This window comes from Argiope bruennichi, chromosome X2 (genome assembly GCF_947563725.1).
Source record: "Argiope bruennichi chromosome X2, qqArgBrue1.1, whole genome shotgun sequence".
In the NCBI taxonomy this organism is placed as follows: domain Eukaryota; kingdom Metazoa; phylum Arthropoda; class Arachnida; order Araneae; family Araneidae; genus Argiope; species Argiope bruennichi.
The window spans coordinates 13,148,364-13,174,080 of record NC_079163.1 but is presented as its reverse complement, the minus strand read 5'-3'; the positions used below and the strand labels follow the sequence as shown (position 1 = coordinate 13,174,080).

Here is a 25,717-nt window from a genome sequence, read left to right as displayed (position 1 = left end):
ATCTCAAATATTAATTTAGTGATTGTTATTAACTTGAATTAGAAAACAAGCTGTTTATTTTTTAATCTAAAACTATCAAAGAAATCACTCCTTTATATAATTATTTAGTTTTCTTTTTAAAAATTTCGGTAGATCCACAGAATATCGCATTTTTCTCTTTAAATTTATTTTATTAGCCTAGTTGTCTTATTTTATTTTAGAAACATTACATTTTTAATAATCCTTGTCTAATTTGACTTTACGGTTTTGTTTCCTTCTTCGCCGATAGATGGCTGCAGCAGCAATACCATCGAAATGTATAAGCCCATAAATCGTAATGTCTTTTGAATGGACAAACTATTTTCATTTGTCCCCGAGTTTTGAACGAAGTTTAAATAAAACGTGTCGGGGAATAAAAAAAAGAAAAAGAAAAAACAGGTAACGGAACAAAAGGAAAGCCAGAAAACAACTTTTGACGAGCAGGAGGACATATAATAACACTATTTCCTGAATGTTTTATTCAAATATGAAATATGAATGATTAGACATATTTAGATTATTAATTAAAATGATGTGAATCTACTTATTAAATGACATATTCCGTGCACCAACACTTAAAATTAATTTCTTCACATATAATTTGAAGGGAGAACTTACATGCTCCGAAATTTTTTTTTTAAATTAAAATATGGTTTAAAAAAGTGCGTTTTCTTTATACTATTGAAATAAAAGTAATAAGTGAAAAAACAGAAACAGAAATGTTTAAGTTACAAGATTGAAAAATATCCACACTTTTAAATAACGACAAAAAATTGTATATTAATTTAAAAATATATAAGTAAAAATTAATTCAAAAATGAAATTTAATTAAAATTTAAACGAAATTGTATACTTATTGCAGTAAATTTATTTCTGATAAAGGAAAGCTCTTATTCTTCATTCAAATATTATGTGGTGCAAATTTAAACGAAAGTAATTTGATATAATATCGTATTGGGAAACAAGCTTGATATTTTTTTATAAATTAATTATGAAAATACAAAAAATGAAGCAGTTTCGTAAAATAAAGAGAAAAAGAAATATTATTTCAATTAAAATGAAAAGAAAAGTTGGTTTCACATTGCAGCTGAATGCCGGAGTCTTTTATTCTTTAAGAATTCAATTCAAATACTGGTTCTTTAATATTATTATGATTCAGTCAGCTGAAAATACAAAGTTTCGGGCGATTTTTAATGTTACTTTCTTTTCAAGTTTTAATTTTATGGAAATTTAATTAATAAACATATATATGAATCACTTTCTTGCTAATACAAGGATGAGTTTGTTATTTAATTACAGTTTTATATATCATAGACAATAACTTTAGATACTATACATTCATCTAGTTTATTTTTAAATTTAATTTCAAAATCTGGTTCGTTTTCCTTATTTACTGCCTTGAATCAATCATATAATCAGCTATGTACAATTTTGTAAAAATATTTAGAAGCAGGATTCTTTATACACATAAGATGAAGAAGCAGGAGACATTTCAGCAACGAATTAAAAGTAATATACTATTTATATTTAAAAATGATTAATTAAACAACATAACTTTTACTAAAAACACGACCCCGTATAAAAATGAATTAATCTTTTAATCAAAAGCTTTATAATTATATATATAAATTATGATATATTATGATATATATATATATATATATATATATATATATATATATATATATATATATATATATATATATATATATATATATATATATATATATATCATAATTTTTGTAGATGTGAGACAAAAGATGACACTTTTGGAACAAACTTCAATTTATTTCACCTGTGTAAGGCAAGAATTGTATATGGGAATGAAATTGTGAAATTGGAACACGTTCTTTCGCACCAGAAGATTAGATCAAAGTGGCAGAAATTTTTCCCTTCTGGGATTTTACAAAGAGATTCAAATCGGGATTTCTTTGACACGTGTCGAGTTAGGAAAGGGAATCTTAGATAACTTTGAAAGGAATGCTTAGACTCTAGGGATTTAGATCGACTGTTAGAAATTATTAAATAAAAAAGTGGAATTTGGATCGGGAATAAAAAAAAATTAGAATGAAGTAATATGGGCTAATTTAAGATAAAAATTACGGAATTATTTCTGGTTTAAATTAAATTTATATACAGCGATGCTAAAGCAAACAAACAAACATAATTCTTAGACGCAGGAATGTAGCTATGTACAGCACAAAATACTCTGCGCACATTAATACTTAGAATACCACCTATAAAACACGCGACTGTGTTGTCGCTATTTCCAAAATCATTATCTCAAGTTTATACTGTATATCTCTCAAAATGCCATATTTGGAAAATACTGAATAAATTTAGAGTTAATCCGTACTGGCCAACACCCTACAAACATTACTGACAATTTCTGCTTCTGACAGAAGTTCATTACTGATAGAAGAGAAGTTCGCATATTTTTGTTTTACCATAAATCAGAGATCCAATCAATATTCTTGGGAAGAATGGTATGGAAAGATGAGATATGATTTTGGCATAATAATATGTATTGGCAGAGCATTCCTGACAGTCAGTGGAATCTTCTTTCCGCCTAAATTGCAAAATTTTTAACGATGTATTACTGATAATTGCATCAGATTGTTATCAGTCACGCTGCCTTTTAGTAAACTTTTAATATTATGATATACTTTTTACACACTTTTATCAAGCTAGAATTGTTTTCTTTTTAGAGAGGCAAAATTTCGTAGATAATATGTTTCTCTCGATCTGAAGTGCTGAAAATTTGAAATTGTGTATTCTATGTGTTCTCGATGGTAATACGTCGTTTCAAAACTTTCATAAATAGATTCTTATTTAATCACTTATTTCAATTAAATGTGGATTTACAAACGCCGATGGTAATGGATTACAAGATTGCATATTAATTATAAAAATTAATAATTAAAGATTGAAAAGCAGAAATTAATATATTCTACTTTTTCTAAACTAATAAAAGAATGTTTTAAAAGTCCCTTTATTGTAGCTATCATCGAGACAATAACAGTTTAAAAGCCTAGAGTATTGCCCTTTTACAGCGCCGAAGTGGAGGAAGTTGCTATTTTGTAAAAGTAGCTAAGAAAGGGGGGGGGGGTGCTAATTCGTTATCATTTATTGTAATTAAAAAAAAAGATAATGGCATAAGAAAATAGCGAATGACAATATTTACTTAACTTTTAGCAATATGAAAAGTAATTAGATACATAAATATCATATGTGAGTATAAGGATTTCTTTAGAGCTTAAGAAGGGAATAAATATAATTACAGATTTGTTATAATTCCTACAAATTAATAAGAGATATTTTGGTATTTTACGACTTTTATAACATCTAACAAGAATGTGTAAACCATGCACACTTCAAAATATCGTGACAAGTTTGGACATCAAGGGTTTCAATTGTTTATTTAACTGACTTAATTCCTTGGCTAATTCTCAAGACTACATATTTTCTAGTAAGATGAACAATTGCTTAAATGTTCACATATCTGCAAGATAATTAATGAATTCTCAATATACGGAGATATAATCCAAGTTACAAAACATTTGAGAAAGCCGGAAATACTCTGTGGAATTTAATGGATTTACTCAAATTTTGTCCAAGAAGTCGTTTAATTAGTGAATGCGCCATTTTGAATGTAATTACTCTAAATATTACCGACAGTATGGAATTATTTCTTTAAAAGTAAGTTCATTAAATCGTAAGTTTTGCTTTCTGGAATTTCTCTGTAGCTGCCAGTAAAATCCTTGGTAAAACAGAATTTTATTGGTAAGATAATTTAAAAGAAAATTGTAAAATTTACATATCAGTTGAATATTTAATAGGCTTCATTCCCTTCGCAATTTGCAGTGGTAGCGATTGAGACTCCCTTTACAAGAGAAAATGGGTATTGTAGGTAAATATTCTTTCCACACGGGAATTGTGAATTCTTATAACTGTCGATATAACGAGTTTTATAAAAATGTAACATATTTCGTTTTTCCGTGCATATTATAGTTTAAAAGATATGGAATTATTTAATATTTATTTTCTCATAAATACAGCGCACTAAGAATAAGCCTTGTAATGATAAAAAATTAATCGTGAAAAAAATTTCAACAAACAGCCACATTTTAACATCCTAGGTCGGTTGAAATCCTTTTTTCTAATGATTTCTGTCTATTTTTATGCATGAAAATGCAACAAAGCTACAAGATGGTATGAAGTCCTTACGCCTAAAGATCCTGCATCAAAGTTTATCATGAGTATGTTTATCATCTGCATATTCACATGTTTTTGAGCTCGATAAACTCAAAAAGACAACAACTTGGATAAAATTTAGTTTAAGATCTTGTCACTAAATACCTATTAAACTTTGATTCCAATCAAACGAAAAGAAAGCGTCAAAATGTAAACTTGATTTGCTTCACATTCTATATTCTATTCACATATTTTAGTTTTGTGATGATGAATAGCATACAATGAGTAATTCATTCGTCCTTACATAGAATTACTAAAAATTTATTTCATATTTAAGAATTTTTCGTATATTAATACTTATTTGTTTATACATCAATTTTCTAAATCATTGCGGTGACTCTTTTAATATTTGGCTGGGACACAGTGTTTGACTTAGGGATGGAAGATCAACCGAACTCTTGTGCTCCTTAAAATCTATGCGAAGTTTTGCTTGGAAAGAATTGTTATTCCAACTTTACTACTTCCCTTTTTATTTCCTAAGATATGAGACAAAGGATATTTCCTAGGATATGCAAAGAAATGTAACTGTAGTTATATATATATATAAAAAAAAGAATCCATATTTTGATGAATTTCCATATTTTCAGACATCACTGGGTCGAAAAACACATTTTTAAAACTATGCCTACCTACCTCTGAAGAAGAAAACACAAGAATACAATGAGCTTGACGGATGAAATTTGGTAAATGATCTTAACACTAAATTTGTAAATTCCTATCATATTTTGAACAAAATCCATTTAGAGAAAACCTGTCTATCTGAATACAATACGGTAATTGGAAAACGTATAGAGCTAGATAAATAAAATTTGGTACACAGATTTTAGCACTTAAAAAGTAGATCAGAATTAAATTTTGAACCGAATACATCAAGGGATTTACCATTTGTCGGTCTGAACTTTTACAATGCGATAATAATAATAAAAAAAGCAACGGTTTAGTTAAACGAAAATTAATATGTGATCTTCTGATATAATTATACTTCTGTGTTAGATTTAGGTTTCCATCTGTCGAAAAGAAAAACATTCAAAATTCCTATTCGATTTTCTGGTACTTGTGTATTAACTGCATGCCATTGATTAATCGTCCCAAAAAGCAATCGTAAATGACTGAACGCTAGATTCACGATCCATCTTTCATGACTATTTTTCACCATTACCACACAATTAAAAGAAAAGTACTGGCTTTTTTATTATACTACGAAGTACAAAATACTACTATAAAGTCCGACACTCTGAATATAAAAATCTGAACGTCCATGATATATACGGCCTTGCCTAAAGTCCACAATATAGGGCATGGATGAGAGAAAATGACAGTTTTATTAAGAAGTATGCAGGAAAGTTTAGGGTGACCATCTGTTTATAATTTCAAAAACAAAACAAAAAAAATTCAGCTTTTCATACAAGTACTACTGAGAAATATATCTCGTACACAAGCAAGTTCAGCGTTAATTTTGGTCTTATAAGCGTAATACAAAATCCTATTTTATTATTGCAATCAAAATTTTATTATAATAAATCTTTAGAACAGTACCCGCAGCTTTTCTTTTCTTTTTTAGAGAAGAATGAAAGAATTAGTGGAATATAAAAATATTATCATTATTCAAAAACAGTTATTTTATTATTTTCCCATTTAATACTTACTAGCATGAGTTGCTATTAATTTTTGCTATTGATAATGGGTGTTATTATTTTTTCTTTCAAATTTAGAAATTCATACATCATAACATATTTCTCTTTATTGGCAACAAAGAAAGCACTCAATTTTCGAATAACAGGTTCCGTATAGCACAGACATTTCTAAAATTTTTCTTTACCCATTAAATGCCACGATCTCTATTTCGAGATTATGGAATTTAACTCACACCATTCGGTGGCAGAAATATTTTTGGTATGACTGACAGTCTAGTTTCCTTCTGTATATATCAGTCAATATTGTGAATAGCAGAAAGTGTACCTAGCTGAACGTGACGTCCCCATTGGACAAGAGCTCTCACCCCCTCCACCTCCCATGCTACCACCAGGAGACCGGACGCTGAAGAAGATCACTCACCAGATTGCCGCAGTCCAAGGCACATCCGCTGCCAAGCCTACATGCTACTAGGAAGGAGATAGCCCGGCTTCGCCGGGCGGGTGCTCCATAATCCCAAATCTCTGCCCAATAGCAGAAAGTGTGTATTATGTGCTTCGTTTTATTACCAACTAGCCGCCTTTGGCGACCAGCCGGTTCGCCAATCTTAATGTTCGTTAAAATTTTAATAATTAAATATTTTATGCAATTTCTACATTAATAGCTTCTTCATCAAAATATTTTAAAACTTCAAATTTTGATTATCATATAATTCATTCATAATATTATAAAGGCCTTCAGTCATAACGTAATATGTATCTCTCTCATTTTCTGTTAGCACCCGTAGAATTTATGCTTTAAATTAAAGTGGCCGGTTCGCCAATCTTAATGTTCGTTAAAATTTTAATAATTAAATATTTTATGCTATTTCTACTTTAATAGCTTCTTCATCTAAATATTTTAAACCTTCAAATTTTGATTATCATATAATTCATTCATAATATTATAAAGGCCTTCAGTCATAACGTAATATGTATCTCTCTCATTTTCTGTTAGCACCCGTAGAATTTATGCTTTAAATTAAAGTGGAAAGAATTTATCTTCAATTAATATAATAATATTTTTTATTGAAAAAAAGCATTTTTTTATAATCTGATTACTGAAAATAGAGTCACTCAGCGTTTAAACTTTATGGGCACTAAAGAATATCTTTTTTAATTTATGTAATATCTCAAGAGTTGATCAACAAAATTTTCTTAGATTCATTATGAGCAGATCGATTAATTAACAATGTTTAAATTTAAATGCATCAAACACTAAGAAAATAAAACGAATCGTTTAAAATAAACGGTTGAAAACGGTAGAATTTATGCTTTAAATTAAAGTGGAAAGAATTTATCTTCAATTAATATAATAATATTTTTTACTGAAACAAAGCATTTTTTTATCATCTGATTACTGAAAATAGAATCACTCAGCGTTTAAACTTTATGGGCACTAAAGAATATCTTTTTTAATTTATGTAATATCTCAAGAGTTGGTCAACAAAATTTTCTTAGATTCATTATGAGCAGATCGATTAATTAACAATGTTTAAATTTAAATGCATCAAACACTAAGAAAATAAAACGAATCGTTTAAAATAAACGGTTGAAAACAGGTTTTAAAAAAACTACTTAAAAAACGATGTACTTAAAACTATAAGCATATACAAAAAATATATAACTAACATAAATTCAATTTACTTACAAAAGCATGCAACTAACCCAAAAATAATTTAAATCATCCATTGATAACGTTGTCATGGCAACAATCAGAACAGAATGCGCATGCGTGAATTTTCTTCGCCGGTTACGTAACGCAAATACGTGATTTTTTCTACGCCAGTTGGGGTAACGCTATGCGGATTAGAAATTTTTAATTTCCTTTATTCTGTTTTATTTTAATTCAAAAGTACTTCAGAATGAATCTGAAAGATTGATTCATTAACAATGTTTAATTTTAAATGCATCAAACATTAAGAAAATAAACAGAACCGATTGAAATAATCCGCCGAAAAATTTTAACCCTAGCCTCATTACAGTTGGGAGAAAAAAAAAACGGAAGCCTTTCTCGTTTGGCGCTGGGGATAATGGAAGATTTTTTTGGCGGAAAAGTTGGCGGTGGGGAAAATGGAAGATTTTTTTGGCGGGAAAGTTAGTTTTTAATTAATAATTAAAATTCTAATTAAAAATTCGAAAAAAAAACCCAGGTGCACATTCCCAACCTCCAAGGTATACATGTACCAAATTTGGTAGCTGTATGTCAAACGGTCTGGCCTGTAGAGCGCCAACACACACACACACACACATTGAGCTTTATTATAAGTATAGATGAACAAATTTAAATTCGTCTGCAAGTTGAACTAGCAGAATCGCCATTTTTGAGGCATTATGCTTTTGCTTTGGTTTTTATATAATGATGAAATACTGTACACAAATATGTAATCCAGAGGTAATATTAATGATTTGTTATTTACTCAATCTTTTGCTTTTTACTGAAATGATTTTATTGACAATATTTTAACTATACTCTTTTTCAAAAATGTCAAATATTTTCAAAATAAAACATAATTTGAATACAATTATACTGTTACACACCTTTTTTAGAATATATATATAAATTTGTCTAACTAAGAATTTCAAAAAATTGGCAGTTACTGGATTAATATATGGTTTAGTACCAGAAATAAATAAATAAGCATAAAGCAGTGCATAAAAATGATCTAACTATTCAGAAGCAACTTAAAAAACTTTAAAGTCAAATTAATTTTTACATTAGGACATACATTCATCATTTATTCATTGTAATATCCGTTTTCAATCAGCATCATAAAATGTTTTTCACCTTTTTAAGCATATAATATCAGCTCACTTAATATTTATTAATCTATACTTACAAGGTATTATTACTTTGCATCAGGACTCGAATTCCAACTCTTTAATTTAAAAACCTGTGCCAGTGAGTGGGCACTGCCTTCAAAATTTTCATTAACAAGTTAAAATATTTTTGCTTGATCCATCTGAATCACTAATTTCCTTGCCTTCATTATCCAAAAACTTGATGAATAATACGCCTGCATGTCTATTTGTGCTACTAATATACTAATAATACTGTTCATTCTCAAATTCAGAAACTTTCACGTTTTTGCGCATGCGTCAGGAAGAGTTTATTTCGTATAAAAGGGGGGAAGAGGAAATCTGAAATGAAATGTTTATATTTACCAATAGGGCGAACACAGACTATTCATGGAATTAAGAGGCATTAAAACAACTCATCTTTCTAAGTACAACCCCTTATGAAAGTAAAATCCTCAAAAGGTCTCACGAGGAACAATACTTATGTGTGTGATACTAATCATATTTACATGCTATTTTTGCAGTAAATGCATCACTTGTATGTATTAAATGCATCTTTTAATCAAATAGTGTATATTTTTGCTGGTTCAGGTTTTGAAAGAAGACACTTTTTCATGAATTTATTTGAATTATCCTGGTATGCTGGAGCAATGAATTTTAAAATGTGTAGAAATTCTTTTAACATATTTTTATTTAACTCGATTTGTTCCATGATTATAAAGAAAGAATCTTGTACTCGATCTCAACACACTTCTGGGTGTACTAAAATTTCAAATTTCGAACATTTTTGTACACTTAGTACAATTAGAAGTCTTGTGAAAATGCACAATTTTAATATTTTCAGAAATTAGGCATAAGTTAAATAATTCGCTTAATTAAATTACGTAACCTACATACTCTTCAACCTTTTAGAAGATTTGAGAAAAAAATCGATTTTAAGGTTGTGAAAAATATTTAAAATAAATTCCGTTGTTAAATACATTAACAAAAATTTATTTTTAAAACCAGTTTTTCTAAGAAATTATCTTTATATATATAAAAAAAAATTGTAATAAAAACGAATAAGCCGTTTCGTCTTTAACTTCATATGATCGATTTTAATTACTTTTTGTCAAAGACAAGAGGTAAAATGTCGGTATCATTCTTTTGCAAATGAAGAGAGTGATTTTTTTTTAAAAAAATACTTTACTGCATGATAAGTTATTTTCATTTAAAAAGTGAATACGTATCTAAAGTTTTCGCTTTAATTATGAAGCATTTTAACAGGTTTAGTAGAAATCTGAGGCTAAACATGAGAGTACTTGCTGAGGTATTCCCAAAATTGTTGAAGTTTCAAGAATATATGTTAATAAATTTAACGCTAGAGAATTGAAGGCAATTCTTAGAATACACAAATGCCTATAATTGCTTGCACAATAAGCGACGGTAATTAGTAAAAGACGCCAAAGCATTTTTTCAAGTACATCTTTCGAGTCTATTACCTAAATAATAACTCCTTAAAATCGCATTACTACCAAAATTTAGAAACCCTTAAATTCCTTTTTAATTAAACTAAATGTTCATTTAGAGGCAATATTGTTTAGCGATGAAGACTCCAATTAACATTGTAATTTCTGAGAATTGTTTTATTAAAATTGAATGTTTATCGAAGAAGTTCCTTTGAAATGCAAGCGAAAGGCAATTAGAAGAGAGTCTAAACATGCTTGGTTAAACTTTTCTACCGAAACGAAGTAATTACACATTTTTATCGCTTTCGGCCCAATCCTTTTTTTTTTTTTTTTTTTCATCACAGCTTCAAAGCCAGCGCATTAGCTGCCGAAAGAAGTGGAGTGCTTTTAACTGAAATTGCTGCGTTGTGAACGGGAACCTAAGAGTCGGGACGGCAACTGAAAAGAAATAGAATTAACAAGACAAAAACCAACACAATAAAGGTTATTCCCTCCCACGGCCAAATCCACCGAGCGCAAATGCAAAAATCTCTTTCAATGAGTTATGAAGTTCCGCATTCTTTCCAAGGTGGAAAAATTTTATTATCGGAAACTTATTTCCTCCTAATTCTGTTTCATAAATTTGTAATAAAATCCATTTCATTTTAAGGGTTTCTGCCGGAAAAATTAATTATTCTGCCTTTCCAGAATTAAAAAGACAAAAAAAAAGTCTTCCTTTTGTTCTCCTTTTGATTATTTCCTCTTCTGTTTTTAATCTTTTTCCAAAACCGGCTACTCTCTTTTCTGGAAGCGTAAATGGAAATTATCCCCTGTCTCAAGTCATCCAATTGAAACATGGATGGGAGGAAGATTGAGAGAGCGAATTATTGCTGCTTCTTTCCAAATTTCGGAAAGAAAAAAGGAGTCATTCAATTTTCGAATGGAAAACAAAAGAATGGATGCATATTTTATGAATCTCGGATTTTGAAATATTATATATATATATATATATATATTTCTAAAGATGAAATTTGCATTATTTTTTTATAAAGAATAAAGAACAGCCGCAACTGAAAGAAGGCTAGTAAAATGAAGTTGACAATCCTTTTTCAAAAATCATTGACTTGACTGACTTTATTTAAAATTTATAGAGTAAGTTGTAGCTGGATACTCATTTTTTGTTATTTTATCACTTAAGCTAAATGCTCAAAAAGTTGCAATGAGTATAATGAAATTTAGTAGTAATTAGATATAAGACGATAGACACTTTGGTAAGAAATAAATAAGAAAAATTTATTGAAATATTTAGATTCTATTTTTTTAAATTTAAAACAGTGGTTCTAATTCCACTTAATCAAGAAGATTCAATCAAGTCCATGAATGAATGCTTCATGCTAAAGCGAGATGAAAGCCTGGCATTGGTGGAGGTCTTATGGAGGTAGATTGTCTTTCTGAAAGATTCTTTTAAGAAATTAGATCACGTTTGCTATTCGTTTGTAAGAAAATCAGGAAATAACATCCAACAGCCAATTTATGGCGAACATAACATGTTCTTCAACATGCCATGTTATGTATGGACGCAAAAGGCCGCTGTTGGCTATTGAATAATAAAATTCAATAATGAAACAAGACAACTTAAGTCGAAAACATATCTAAGCAATTTAAGGCATACAAAAATATATCCCATTAATTTGAACTTCAAGGAAGTTCTCTTCAAAAAAATTCACAAATGCACCTACATTTAAAAAAAATAAAAAAAAACCTGAAAATATATTATTGAAACGAACAGCAAAAGAATATTACTCTTATTTCGACTGCGTTATAGTTTTATTTCCTTTATTTGGAAAATGGTTTGCTTTTTCTTCTCAAAGTGCTCGTTCATGCAATGCCGATTATTAATCTTAAGAGAATTTGTAATATATAAATATCGTCAGACATTCGTTATTTGACGAGGATTTTCAGGAAATTAGGCAGTGAATAGTGTAAAGCGTATAAGTAAATAAAATCAAATGGGAAGAGAAAATTATTTTTGGAAAGCTTTATAGGTTTTGAAGATAGATAAAGGACATGATGCAATATCACGTAGTAAACTAGCGAGAAAAACCCGTCCCCAAGAAGATGTTCAGAAAATGCCAAAACTTCACCGAAAATAATAGAGAAGCATGCTCCGGGTAGCATAGGACTCTTAAGAATATCATGCACAACACTCTTACGAGGAGATATGTCCCGTCATCAGTGGTTGGACTAATGGTCCCGTCATCAGCGGCAATGTTATTGCAAGTTCAGTAGAATCTGCTTATTCATACTCAAAGTGGGAGTTTTTTTTTTTTTTTTTCAAGAATAGAAGTCAAGGTGCATTTGCATGCTAAATAAAATTAACATTGACAATAATATTTGTTATATACCTGCGATATAATATGAACTAAATCAAATTTTTCTAGAAATTTATTATTGCAAATTCAATAGAACCTGCTTACTTGTACTCGAAGTGGGAATTCTGGTTGTATTTTCAGAATAAAAGTAAAAATGCGTACAGATATTAAATAACATTAGGGATATTGTTCGTTTTATGGCTGTGGCATAAATTGAATTCAATTCAATTTTTCAAAAAAATAATAACATTAATTTGCAAACCAGTTTTAAATTTAAAAATTATTTATAAAGAAAATAATAAAGTATCCTTCAATTAATATGATTAAGTAAAGAAAGTACAATGCCCCACAAAATAAAAAAAATAAAAAGACATTTTTATATATGATTTAATCAAATAAATTTCATTAAAAATCGTTTTTAAAAGTACACTCTTATTAAAAATTAGAAATTTCTTAGTTTAATTATTTACTTTTCGCTGGTATTTTATTAGAATCTATTGTAAGGAATATTACAGAATCTGATAGTCATTTATTTTCTCAAATTCATGACTAGGTAGCGCCAATCGTAAAGAGTCAAAATTTAATTGAATTATTCAATGGACTTATATTCAATTATACTAAGTTATTATTTTTTGTATATTCATATGTAGTGAATTATTACCAAAATTACTTCTAACATTCAGAATTTAAAATATTTTTATTTGTTTGAATTGTACTATTCCTTCAAATTCTTATACAGATCAAACTCTACATCTTAGATACATCTTAACCTAAAAGTGCTTCTAGTAATCCCACCAGCGACAAAAAAGCGTATCTCGCTCCTTCCTACTTTCTACTTTCCGATTCTATTGATTATACAGATGGTCATTCAAGCGCAATGGTAATATTATTATGCCATGTTGCTTTCGGTCTGGTGGCTTGCTGACCATAATAGGGGATGTTGACGCTCTGATGAATATCGAAACCAACCATATTGCAACAGAACCCGATCACCTCGTGTAACTTTTGGTTGACCGATTCAATACCGATAGACGATTTATACATGATCACTAATATGGGTGTGAGGTCTGTTATCACGAGTTTAAAGCGTGTTGTACTATGCGAATATATTGCCTGTGTATACGAAATTGTAGACGATGTTAAATTGACATGAGCTAACAATTATGGATCGAGAGAGATTAACCATTGTTTAATAGAGAACTGCTCATTGTCACTATCGATGAGTGACGAATATGGATCTAGTACTCGATTGTGATTAGAATGAGATCCTTGGAATTAGAATGCATAGAAACATCTCACATCATATTCGTATAATAACTGATTCTACAAATGCATAATATTTATGACAAAATAATTTTCGGAATTTGTCATTCATGTAGATCATTTCATAGCATATTAATATACTATGTGTTTTCAGAGTATGTGAGAATTTTTTAAAAGTAACTTCAAAGATTTAACAATTCTGTGAAGCATTTCAAATGTAGTTTTTTTTAAAAATCAGGACTAATACAGGAATAATTTTTAAAAATATAATTAGAAAATTCTCCCACAATTATTCTACAATAAACTGATATTTATAATTGGCGCCAGCAGAAGTTAAGAATGAATCAGGACTTCTCAAATAACTACTTTTAGATCACAACAAAATCTTGGGTCACAAAAGCAAAGTGGCCATTAGAGAAGGTTTGTTTGACAGCGAATAAAGTAAAAGTAAAATATACTACGGATAAACCATACGACACAGGTTTAATAAAATAGAAATCTGCACATGGCTGAACAGATAACAACATTTCATGCAGTGCAGAAGAAACTATACTGAGGTGACAAAAATCATGGGATAGCAATATGCAAATATAAAATAGCAGTAGTATTGTGTATATAATGTATAAATGGACAGTGCATTGATATCATTTGTTTTCAAGTGATTCAAATGGAAACGTTTCTGATGTGAAATAGCAGCATGAGGGGAATTAATAGACTTTGAACGAGGAATGGTTAATTGAATCTAGACGCATGGGACATTCCATTTTGGAAGTCGTTAGGGAATTGAACATTCCGAAATTCAGTGTCAAGAATATGCCAAGAATACCTAATTTCAGGCATTACCATTCAGCAAGAACAGGGCAGTGGCCGACCGCTTGTACTTAATGACTGAGACCAGCGAAGTGTGTGTAGAATTGATAGTGTTAATGAACAAGCAATGGTGCATGAAATAACGGCAGGAATTAATGCGGGACATGCGACGGATGTGTCTGTAAGAGAAGTATGCCAAAATTTGTCATTAATGGGCTATGGCAGCAGAACAGTGACTCGAGTCCCTTTACTAATAGCACGGCATCGCCTCTCCTAGACTCGTAACCATATTAGTTGGATCCTAGAAGATCGAAATAGTGGCTTAGTCAAATGAGTCACAATTTCGGTTGGTAAGAGCTGACGGTAGGTTTCCAGCATGGCGCAGAACCCACGAAGTCATGGACCCAAGTTGTCAACAAGACATTATGCTATCTGGTAGTGGCTCCATAATGGCGAGGGCTGATTTTATATGAAATGAACTGGGTCCTTTGACCCAACCGAATCGATAATTGAAGGGAAATGGCTATGTTCAGCTGCATGGAGGCCATTTGCAGCCTTTCGTGTACTTCATGTACCCAAACAATGATAGAAGTTTTATGGATGACAGTTATCAAGAGCTAATTTTGAGAAATGACACCGTTTCACTGGGCTGCAATTATTGGTTCGGAGAACGTTCTGGACTATTCCACATAGATCGCCCGATTTGAATCCCAGCGAACATTCATGGGACATAATCGAAAGGTCATTTCGTGCACAAAATCCTTCACTGGTAACACTTTCGCAATTATGAGCATCTACAGAGGAGGCATGCCTCAAGTATTCCTTCGAGGTACTACATACGGCTTTTTGAGTCACTGCCATGTAGAGTTGCTACACTTTGCCGGGCAAAAGGAGGGCCCACAAGTTTTAAGTGAGCATCCAATGACTTATGTAACCTTAGTCTATTATACTCGTATGATGCAGGTTCAAGAATAAATCATTGGGATGCTTAATGTATAAGAACTCATAAAATTGGCCTTCAAAAGTGATAGACTCTTCTAATGTTATTAATACTGCAGTTATGTTGTTGTAATATGCTAAATTTTTATTTCATTCAACTTGTGTTCTACATTGCACTGGTATATTCTTGTCCTTTTTTTGATACATCGCCAAAGAGCTCCTATAGCATTTGCTGTTTGGGGTTTCAACGCCATGTTATTTTGTAAAATCTGATTCTTTTCTATGTGTCTGGTCTTCGCCTCTAATAATATTTAAATAATAATTATCAATGCCAATCTCAATAATAACTGCTAATAATTCCAATTTTAAAACAATAATGTTTTATAAAGGAAAAAATAAATTTGCAAAGATACATACTTAGCAATTTACTCCTGTAATTTATACAATTTTCACACGATGACCAATGTGTCAGTTTCTTATCACATTAATAAACTTCAGTTAACCGAAAGATAGAACACGTTTATAGTTTTATAAACTTTAGATAGCAATGAAAGTGATTCATAAAAAAAGAAACGTAAAATTTTTAATAATCAATTTGAAGAAAGAGAGAAATTTCACTTATGATTATCCATCTATGATAAATAATTGATTTTTTTAAATACAAAAAAGATAAAGAACAAGGAGTAAAGCTATAACTTTATAATAATCTTTAGAACTTATATAAAATTAATATTTAATATTTTAAGAGTAGCTTTAATTGGTGAAAATATAATTAGAAACGGACCAGATATATTCAGTATTTTTGTACTTAGTTCAAATTTTCAAATGCATTTAACAAGATATTTACACTGGAAATTATTTAATTTAATTTGATATATAAACTAAATCTCTTCTAGGTAGTTAGTAAACTTAAGACATTAAAATTTTAACTATTTTATTTCATTATAATGAATTATTAAAGTACACCTAATGTTTTTTTCAAAAAAAAAAGATTTTATGCTTACTTGCCAGTTCTGAATTAAAATATATATGCAGTGAACCGCTCTATCAATTGAGCTACAGGCGACTAAATTCGTCTCATTCTCACGGACTGACAAAGAATAATAAAAGAACTCCTATTCATTTAGAGAATAAAAGGAAATTCAAAGCCTTATCCACCCAAAACATAACCCATCGAAGCACTGTCACCCCACTTCCAGAAGATGTTGCTGTCACATAAAATAGAGAATAAAAAACTCAATTGACAGCAAAAGCTAAAATAACAGCAACCCAGTGACTGCGTTGACTCAGAAATCCCATTTGATCGAATTTTCTCTCATCCCTCCCTTTATATATATATATATTCAAACGTATTGGTGGGATTGTTCCATGTAATGATAGTTATCGCATTTTATCATTATGATTTCAAAATTGTTCTACAAATCTTACTTTGTACATTACTGTTTTCTAGAAATTTCATATATATTTTCATTCAGTAGTTATATCTTTCGAAATACATTTTTTTTTCTAGATCTGTTTCTCTTTTAGTTTTAGTCAATAATAATTTCATTCAACATATGGTGAGTATTATCGCCCCATAATGAAACCATAAGTTTGAAAATAGGAATCAGGTTATATAGATATATAACCTGATTCCTATTTGGTGGATAAAAAGGTTTATCCACCACATTGCGGTGGTGAACCTTTTTATAACTGTTATTATTCGTTTCTTAATATCATTTCTGTTATAGCCTTATTTAATGTTGAGCATTTCTCAAAGATGGATTTGTGTTCGGATATGGTAGCAGAATTATCAGTTTTCATTTTGTCACTGTTCTTTGCAAATGCATTCTTTAATAGATTTATAAAATAATAGGATAGTTTTAGCATGTAAGTAAACAATACCAAATAAATATCTATCGAATTCTTGTTATGTCGAGTTGTCATTTCTCCTTTAGATTCAATAATAATTCTAAACTAAGTATACAATTCGGTTAGTCAATGCCCTGTCTTGTTGGATTTGTTCGAATGATGTCCTGTTTAGTGGCTACATGAAAGTTATTTTAATTGGATGTTTAATTTTAGATTCTTGGCTGTGAAAAATATAATTGTATTATTATTTTTGTTTCAATCTATTTCAAGGTTGATACTTCACTGAAGAAGTAGACAAATGTGTCTGAATCACATCTGCTAATGATCTTCAAAATAATCTTAAATCGAGCATATTTCGCTGATTATGAATCTAAGGTACTGCAATAGGAAAACATTATTTGTACTTCGTTACAAGGAATTCATTCACTGGATAAATAAGTCTCAAAACTTTTTGCTCCTATTTAGATACATAGTAATTCGATTTCAACTGTAGAAGAACGAGCAGATGAGAGAATTAAGCCTCATTACTCGGGCATTTCATTAATTTTTAGATTAAATAAAATGCATTAAATAATTAAGTTATTTCCGATTTAAAATATCACTATTTCCCTTTTCAATTTCATTTGCTATAATTGAAATTACTATAGCTATAATTCTATCATGCATAGATTAAAAATAATAACTGTTTTAGAATCTACAAAGTTGGAACTTCATTATTAGATTATAAAATGAAATTCGAATTTTTCAACAGAAAAGCATCTGTTCAATCTATTTAATACAGGTCGCTAAAACCTCTTTAAATTTCAACCGAATATAATATATCTGCGGCAATTGTTTCATTCTTCCACGTATCACTAAAAATAAGACTTTATAAGATGCATCTTAGCTTTGGTGTATGGCTAGGCGTTTCTGTTTCGTGTCATTTCTAAATGCATTGCGATACTTGATGTGGGAATTTTTAAGATGAGAACTTGTAAAAGACTTACTTGTCATTTTCAAATGCTTCATTGCAGTTATATTATACTGTATGGCGGAGTGATATATGATAATCACTATTCAACTACTTCAATCCGTCCTGAGGCACACAGAGGAATCCGAATGACCGGACACGTCGACAGCATTAGGAGAAATTAAGGTATTGAGTCCGAAGGCTCATCACTGGCTACGGTACAACCCCTCTCGTAGGAGACATGTCCCGTTATCGTTAGTGGGTAGCTAACCTCACACCATTTCTGTACCCACCAAGATGGCGAGAACCAACCATCATATGGGAAACTTCTGATCCCCGTACCTGAGGTGCCCTCATAGAGTTAATGAAATATGGTAAGCGATAAAACTCTCCTATTAGGTATGCTTGGATTTAAATAGATCATAATCTTTAATATATCATCATAAAGTTTTCTTTACTATCCCAATCTAGATTTTATCTTATTCCCTTCGAATTTTTTAAACCATTTTCGATACAGTTATTAGTATTAAGATATACTAATAAAATTTTCAGAGTTGTTTAAGATTAATGCATCTTGACATAAATCACAATTTTTCTGTAAATGAAACATAAATTATAAAAATATTAAAAATGGAAAGTAAAAAAGTAAATAAGAAATAATAAAAGTTACAAAGTTTCTTGTAATAAAGAAATCCGTTTGATGAATTTTTATGAGCTTTATTAATAGGTAATATCCTGCATTATTTTTCATGTAAACGGTCACATATATAATGTAGTGGGGTTCGCTACTATAAGCGTAGCGTATATTTAAAAGAATGCGTCTCATTGCAAAGGTGCTTCGTGGACTTATTTTTAAGTTTTACTTTTTGATACCAACCAACAATAGGGCGTGATTTTATAAGAGGAAGGACTTTTCGATGATTATTATGATACATAATTGAGAAATTTAAAAAATATTTTTAAGTTTAAAAGTTTCAGTGAAAAATATCATTTCATCATTATTTTAAACTTCATATATTCGTTTATTATTAAAATAAATTGCCTCAATTTATGAAACAAATACAATTTCACTTGTGTCAAAGAAAAATGTATTTCCATACAAAGTATTATGTTGGAAATTAATGCATAAGCAATTTAAAGGCTTTTTATATTTCTTACCTTCGATATTAATGATGATTTTTTTATTAATGTACCTTCATTATCCAAAAACCAAATGAGAGAAATAACTTCCCTAATAAAACAACAACTTATTGATTCGTTCTGCAGTATCCTGACAAGATTACCTTGCACATATTCTTGCTTCGCTGTAATAATTGATTAATTACAACGGCAATCATTGGCAAGCTGACGATCAATGGCTAAAGTAAAGCATTAGTCTGTAACTTTCTCGCCAGATCGGTCTTAGCGGTCGGATTTATTCCAGAAATTCAATTTATAAATTTCTGAAGACTAGACTCCAATTAATAAACATTAGTGGGATATTAATGTTTCAAATACCTAGAGATAAAAGTATCGCTTCTCTTTTCTTATGGATGCCTTCTTAATTAATTCGAAAGCAGTTTCCTCGAAATTGGATTTCATATTGAGATAGAAATGTGAACAGAATTCCAGCTGGAATAATATTTGACCACAATTACTTTAAGCTTCGATTTCTTTATTCATGCTTTCTATTTGCGTAACGTTACTCATCGGATTAATAAACTTATTCTTAGTTTAATACTGGGATGAGAATTGTAATATGCTTTTGGCTGAAAAGTAATTTTCGCTTCATTCTTTTCATCTACTTTAATTAAGAAATGGCTGCCTTTTTAATATACCGTCCTTGATTATTTTCAAAGGACTTAAGGTTTGTAAAAAAAATTCATTTGAAGACTAATTTTAAGGGAATGTAAGTAAGAATATTTAAAAAGTGCCTGATTCATAAAATAGTATGCAGTCATTCATAATTGATAATGTTCTATCAAATTAAAAAGTAATGTAAAACCATGCTCTTTCTATTTAAAAATAATGTAACATTTCTATTAACATAAAATGCATGCTTTGATTTTTTGTTTTAATCAAATAGAGTGATATACTCAATGAATAAAACCTTTAAATATACGAAAATTTAAATGAACTTAATGAATAATAATCATCATTTAAATAATTAATATTACTTAACAGACTCATTTGAAGTACTTTATTGTGGTTGTAGTGTCAGTAATTCGGTTTCGTGGGCAGATGATCTAAGGTAATGGATTGATATGAAATGAAAATTTCAAATCTTCATATCATCAAAGAATGTCATTGTTTGTGGGCTTGTTCAAGAATCAAATATCTAGTGTAATATGGTATAATGAAGAACATTTACTGGTTCATGTATGTGCCCTTCATCTAACCACAAATTTGTTTCACTTCCCAAAAATTTTTCGTATAGATGATTCAAAAACAGTCTTTAATCAAGCGAAAAAAAAATTGTGTAATCACGTGAAATGATAAGAAAGATTGTATTTCTTTTATGCATTTTTTATTAATCCATATAAATAATATAAGATAGATAAACTTAAAATATTCTCTCTCTCTCTGTATAATATATATATATATATATATATATATTATATATACCGGGTGCAGCATAAATTCGTGAAAACTTCAAGAAATCATAATAAAAAAAAGTAATGCTCGAAAAAAATTGCGGTTTGCGGGAATATGTTCAGAGAGCCTTTGGATTTTGTTATTTCATTAAAAAAAGTGTATTTAGCAACTGACCGATAGATGGCGCTCACACGTCATACCAAGACGGTTATGCAAATCAGGAAAACAGAGCACAGTAACATTATAGTACATTTTATTTTAAAGCAAAATATGCTCAACATGACCACTACCACAAGGTATTAAGCAAGTGAGGCTTGTAAGATGTCGGCATCGATGCCACCAACTACCAATTGAATGGCATCTTTCAGTTCCATCAAAGTGGCAGGAGAGCTCCGGTAGACACGAGACTTTAGGTATCCCCACAACCAAAAGTCCGCTGGAGCAAACTCTGGCGATCGTGAGGGTCACTCATTCTTACATCCTCGGCTTATCTCTCTGTCCTCAGTGAATGTGCTTAGGAGGAACGTCTTAAAGGAACTAGCAACGTGGGGCGGGATACCATCCTGCATGAAGGTGACGGAAGATAATGCATGTCTTTGTTGCAAAACAGGCATAACGTGGTCACGCAAAAGCCTAAGATAGCGTTCTGCACTGACGGAACAGGTTTTCCAACCGGATATAGGACAACGCTCTTCAAAAAAGAAAGGGTTTAGAATGAAGGACGCAGTCAAACAGCGCGAAACAGTCACATGCGGAGAATGTAGTGGTTTGGTTCTGTACGCACGAGGGTTTGATGTCGCCCAAATACGGCTGTTTTGCGTGTTGACGTCACCGTGCAAAGAAAAGTGGGATTCATCTGTCCACATGATGTTCAGTAACCATTCTGGGTCACGTTCCATTTGTGCGAGCATTCATGTTGCAAAGGCTTGTCTTTTCTCGCAATCTGCTGGCAACAACTGGTGAAATACCTCTATCGTGTACGGATTCAAGATTTCGTGCAGAATGCGTCGGATCGTCCTTTCCGGAATTCCTGTTACTTTATCTGCTTCACGTGCACTGCAACTCCCCGTTGAAGTCTCGGCTGCCACATTTCTCATGACCCTTTGGATAACAGGAACGCGATCAGCGCTGACGGATGGTCTGCCACTTCGTGGACTATCCTCTAATCTTCCCGTTTCCTCAAAATGGCGAACAGAATTCAATATCCCATGCAATAAAATTGGGTTTTTCATTGCCTTAATTCCTTTCACCATCCGTAACTGTCGCAATGCTTTAGTCGCGAATTCACCGTTCTTATAGAACAGTTTAACCACTAATGCTCGATCCAGTAGCGATAACATGCTACTGGCGTCGAATGACAGAACCATTTCCAGCCTTGTGTTTTATAGCTATGCTGATTTGCATAAACCGTCTCGGTATGACGTGTGAGCGCCATCTATCGGCCATTTTTAAATACATTTTTTAATGGAAATAACAAAATCCAAATGCTCTCGGAACAAATTCCCGCAAACCGTAATTTTTTTCGATCATTACTTTTTTTATTATGATTTTTTGAAGTTTGCACGAATTCCTGCCGCACCCGGTATATATAAGAATCTTGAATTTTAAAATCTCTATGGCAATCTAATTTAGAACTATCATTTGATAGGATTCAATATCATTAAAAAAATTTTATTCGCACTTTTTCTAAGTCGCTCTACCAAATCATAAACTCCGTAATTCCAAATTCTGATTTGAATTTTTTGAGCCAACCAATTTGACAATTCTTTTTAAATACTTTTAGCATCGTTACCGAGAACAATTATAACGATTTTTTTCTAAACAAAAGGTTGTAATTTACTAAATCAAGTAATATGTTTTTTAATATATACATTAAACTCTCTGACCCTAGGAAACGTGTAAATCGCATTTGAATTTATTATTTATGCAACTTGGCGGGATAAGCTTTTATAGCATTACATATAAATTGCAATTGGTAAAGTTTTCAAAATATTTTGAATTATTTGCAAGCACTCTATGGAAATAGCGATTAAATTTAGAAATGGACTTGTAAAATACGGTTTTCAATTGGAGGGTTAAAAAAATATACGAAATCTGCCGTTTCCAAGATTCTTGAGAAATTTGAGATTCTAAGATTTTGCTCTTCTTGAAAAAAAACTGTTTCAAGAAGCAGTTGGATTTTATGTGAGATTCATAATGGTATTTTTTTTCACTTTGAATGAATAAATATTGGTCTGTTATCACTGCTCCCGACCAAAGTTTTGAAGTATTTAATTTTAAGTTATTTCTGCGTCTTAAATTAGTGTAAAATCTGCTATGGATTTTTATGATATATTTTTATTGAAATTATATGCAAAATATATTTTTAATTTTTTTTATTTGTCTTTAGTGCCACAAATATATTTGGGAAAATAATATATTTTACACAAATCAAGGATTTTTTTTTTCATATTTCTTTGTTATTTTTTTGCGCTTATTCTATAAATTCCTTTTCCATTACATATTTAACTTGAATTAAATTATGAATTTAGAGAATGTTTTAAAATATCCTAAAACTTGTGCATTTACTCTTATTCTATTCATTTATATTGAATTTAGTTAGATATTCCTTTTTCTTTGGCAATTTACAGTAAAACATTTCTTAAGTTTGATCTGCACCTAATACCATTTTGTATAGAATTAATTGAAGATTATAATTTCTGCATTTCATGTAACTAAGACTGCTCACGTGATCGGAACCATGAGCTGTATAAAGAGCAGATAATCTCAAGGAAATATTTTTTTGTGATTTATTAAAGCATTTTAGGAATGAAATTGATTTATAGCTCATAAAACAATTTCTTTCACAAAATGAAAATTACATTTAAGATTATCGAATGGGTTTGGTCGAATGGGTTAACAATCTCTAAATTGTAATTGTTAATAATTATATGATTATTGTATTTATTGAAAAGCATATTAATTTCTCTTTTATACAATTCCACATATCAATATGATTACAATTTATTCTATATTTATTAAAGCTCCTTATGAAATCCTCAGAATTTAATTTATAAATTCTCAACTCTCAAAATGGCTAATATTGTATCACCCGAAAATAAAGTTGTATATTTTAAGTGAAATAAATTTAGGGTAGATAATTCAATTATGTGAAAAATGCAGGAAATGTTCTGATGTTTCGCCTGCTTATTAACTCTCCGTTGTGTGCGGCTGTTTTATGCATCATATTAAGCTTTAAGCAAACTAGATGCCTCTTATCTATTTAAAAAGCCTTCTTCTTTAATTTTTATATTTAAATATCTAAAATATTACTATTTTTGTAATTATCGTCATTTCCCACATTGTTGTAAAAGCAATCCCAACATTTTTGAAATCGCATTTTTATCTTAAAGATTTTTCTTTTCAGAGGTCAATTTTAAATTATAAAAAATTTTATTAATATTAGTTACGCCAATTTTATGCAAGCATTCACAATTTAAAAGGGAAATTGACTCAACACATAACAACAATTTTATATTCAATAGTAAAATTAATACTCAACTTAAATATGTAGATAAAACTGTTTAAAAAATAAAGATAATAAAGAAACATGCGATATCGAACATGGTGATTTAAGAAAAAGGAATAATCGTTTTCGGGCTTTTGTTAAAGTTGTGAACTGGTAATTAATAATTTTTACTCTTAAAAGATCTACGAAAACAATTAAGAGTGCACAAAATCCTTGCCATATGACTTTAAGGAGAAATGCAAAATACGCTCAAACGACCATGCTTAACAGAGGGTTAATATTTTCTCTTTTCATATTAAAAAGAATATTGGAATATTTTCCCAAATGAAGAACGTAGGATTTAATAAAAATAATAATTAATAAAACACTTTCTGTTATGCTATTCTCTCATTTCTTTTTTGATTTAGATTCTCTGCCAGTCAATTTAATTTTTAAAATCTTCCTCAATGCACAATTTTTAAAGAAGTTAAACTTTTATTTCGAAATTTTAACCAGATTATGCGTCTCTACATTGAAAACCCTTTTTAGAAAGCAACAAATCAAATTAAATTCCCAAATCTCTTAAAAGCTTTCGGAAGTTCCCTTCAAGTTCCTTTTGTTGTCTTTAAAGCAATCGTTATTAGAAGTTATTTTCGAAAGCTGTTCTTTACCTAGATTTTTTTTATATAAGTTTATTTCCTAAGATTGCATTGAAAATTGAGATCTCCTTTTTGTTACGTTATTTTCTTTCCTTCTATTAATCTATTTTTAAAAGAGTGAGGATGAATAGTATTTCTGAACTCAACTTAGAAATTCAATCCTCCCTTTCTGTTTTTTTTATAGGGTGATTATAGTTTGTTTCGTTACCGTCGTATAATCCAAATTCATAAATATATTTAACAAAAACGGTTTTTGAAAACATATTCGTATGCAATTACTTTGGGTTTTTTTTTTATAATTCAATTATATAAATATTATTTAATTTCAAAAAGAATGTATTTCCTAAATTCTCTACCAGGTAGTGCCACTAGTATGAAATCAAAATTTAAATAAATAAATCGATAATTAACCCTGAAAATTAAAACATTTGTATACTTATGTATTGATATCGATAATATGTGAGTGTGCATAGTTCAAAATTCTGATACATCAGAGGCTAAGTAAATATTTTAAGAAAATTCCATCTGTACAGACATGAAAGTAAGTTAAATAAAACTGATCTAAAAGAAAATGTTTTTGCTATTTTAATATTTAATACTGTAGCATTTCCAGATAAACAGCTTCATAAGTTTTTCTCATTTTAA

At 30.0% G+C, this 25,717-nt stretch overlaps 1 protein-coding gene across 1 annotated transcript in view; it reads right to left on the bottom strand.

Annotated features, from left to right (window-relative positions):
• The window catches only part of LOC129960361 (glutamate receptor 1-like), a 547,350-nt gene that overhangs the window by 113,441 nt on the left and 408,192 nt on the right, over positions 1–25,717 (bottom strand). The window lies entirely within an intron of this gene.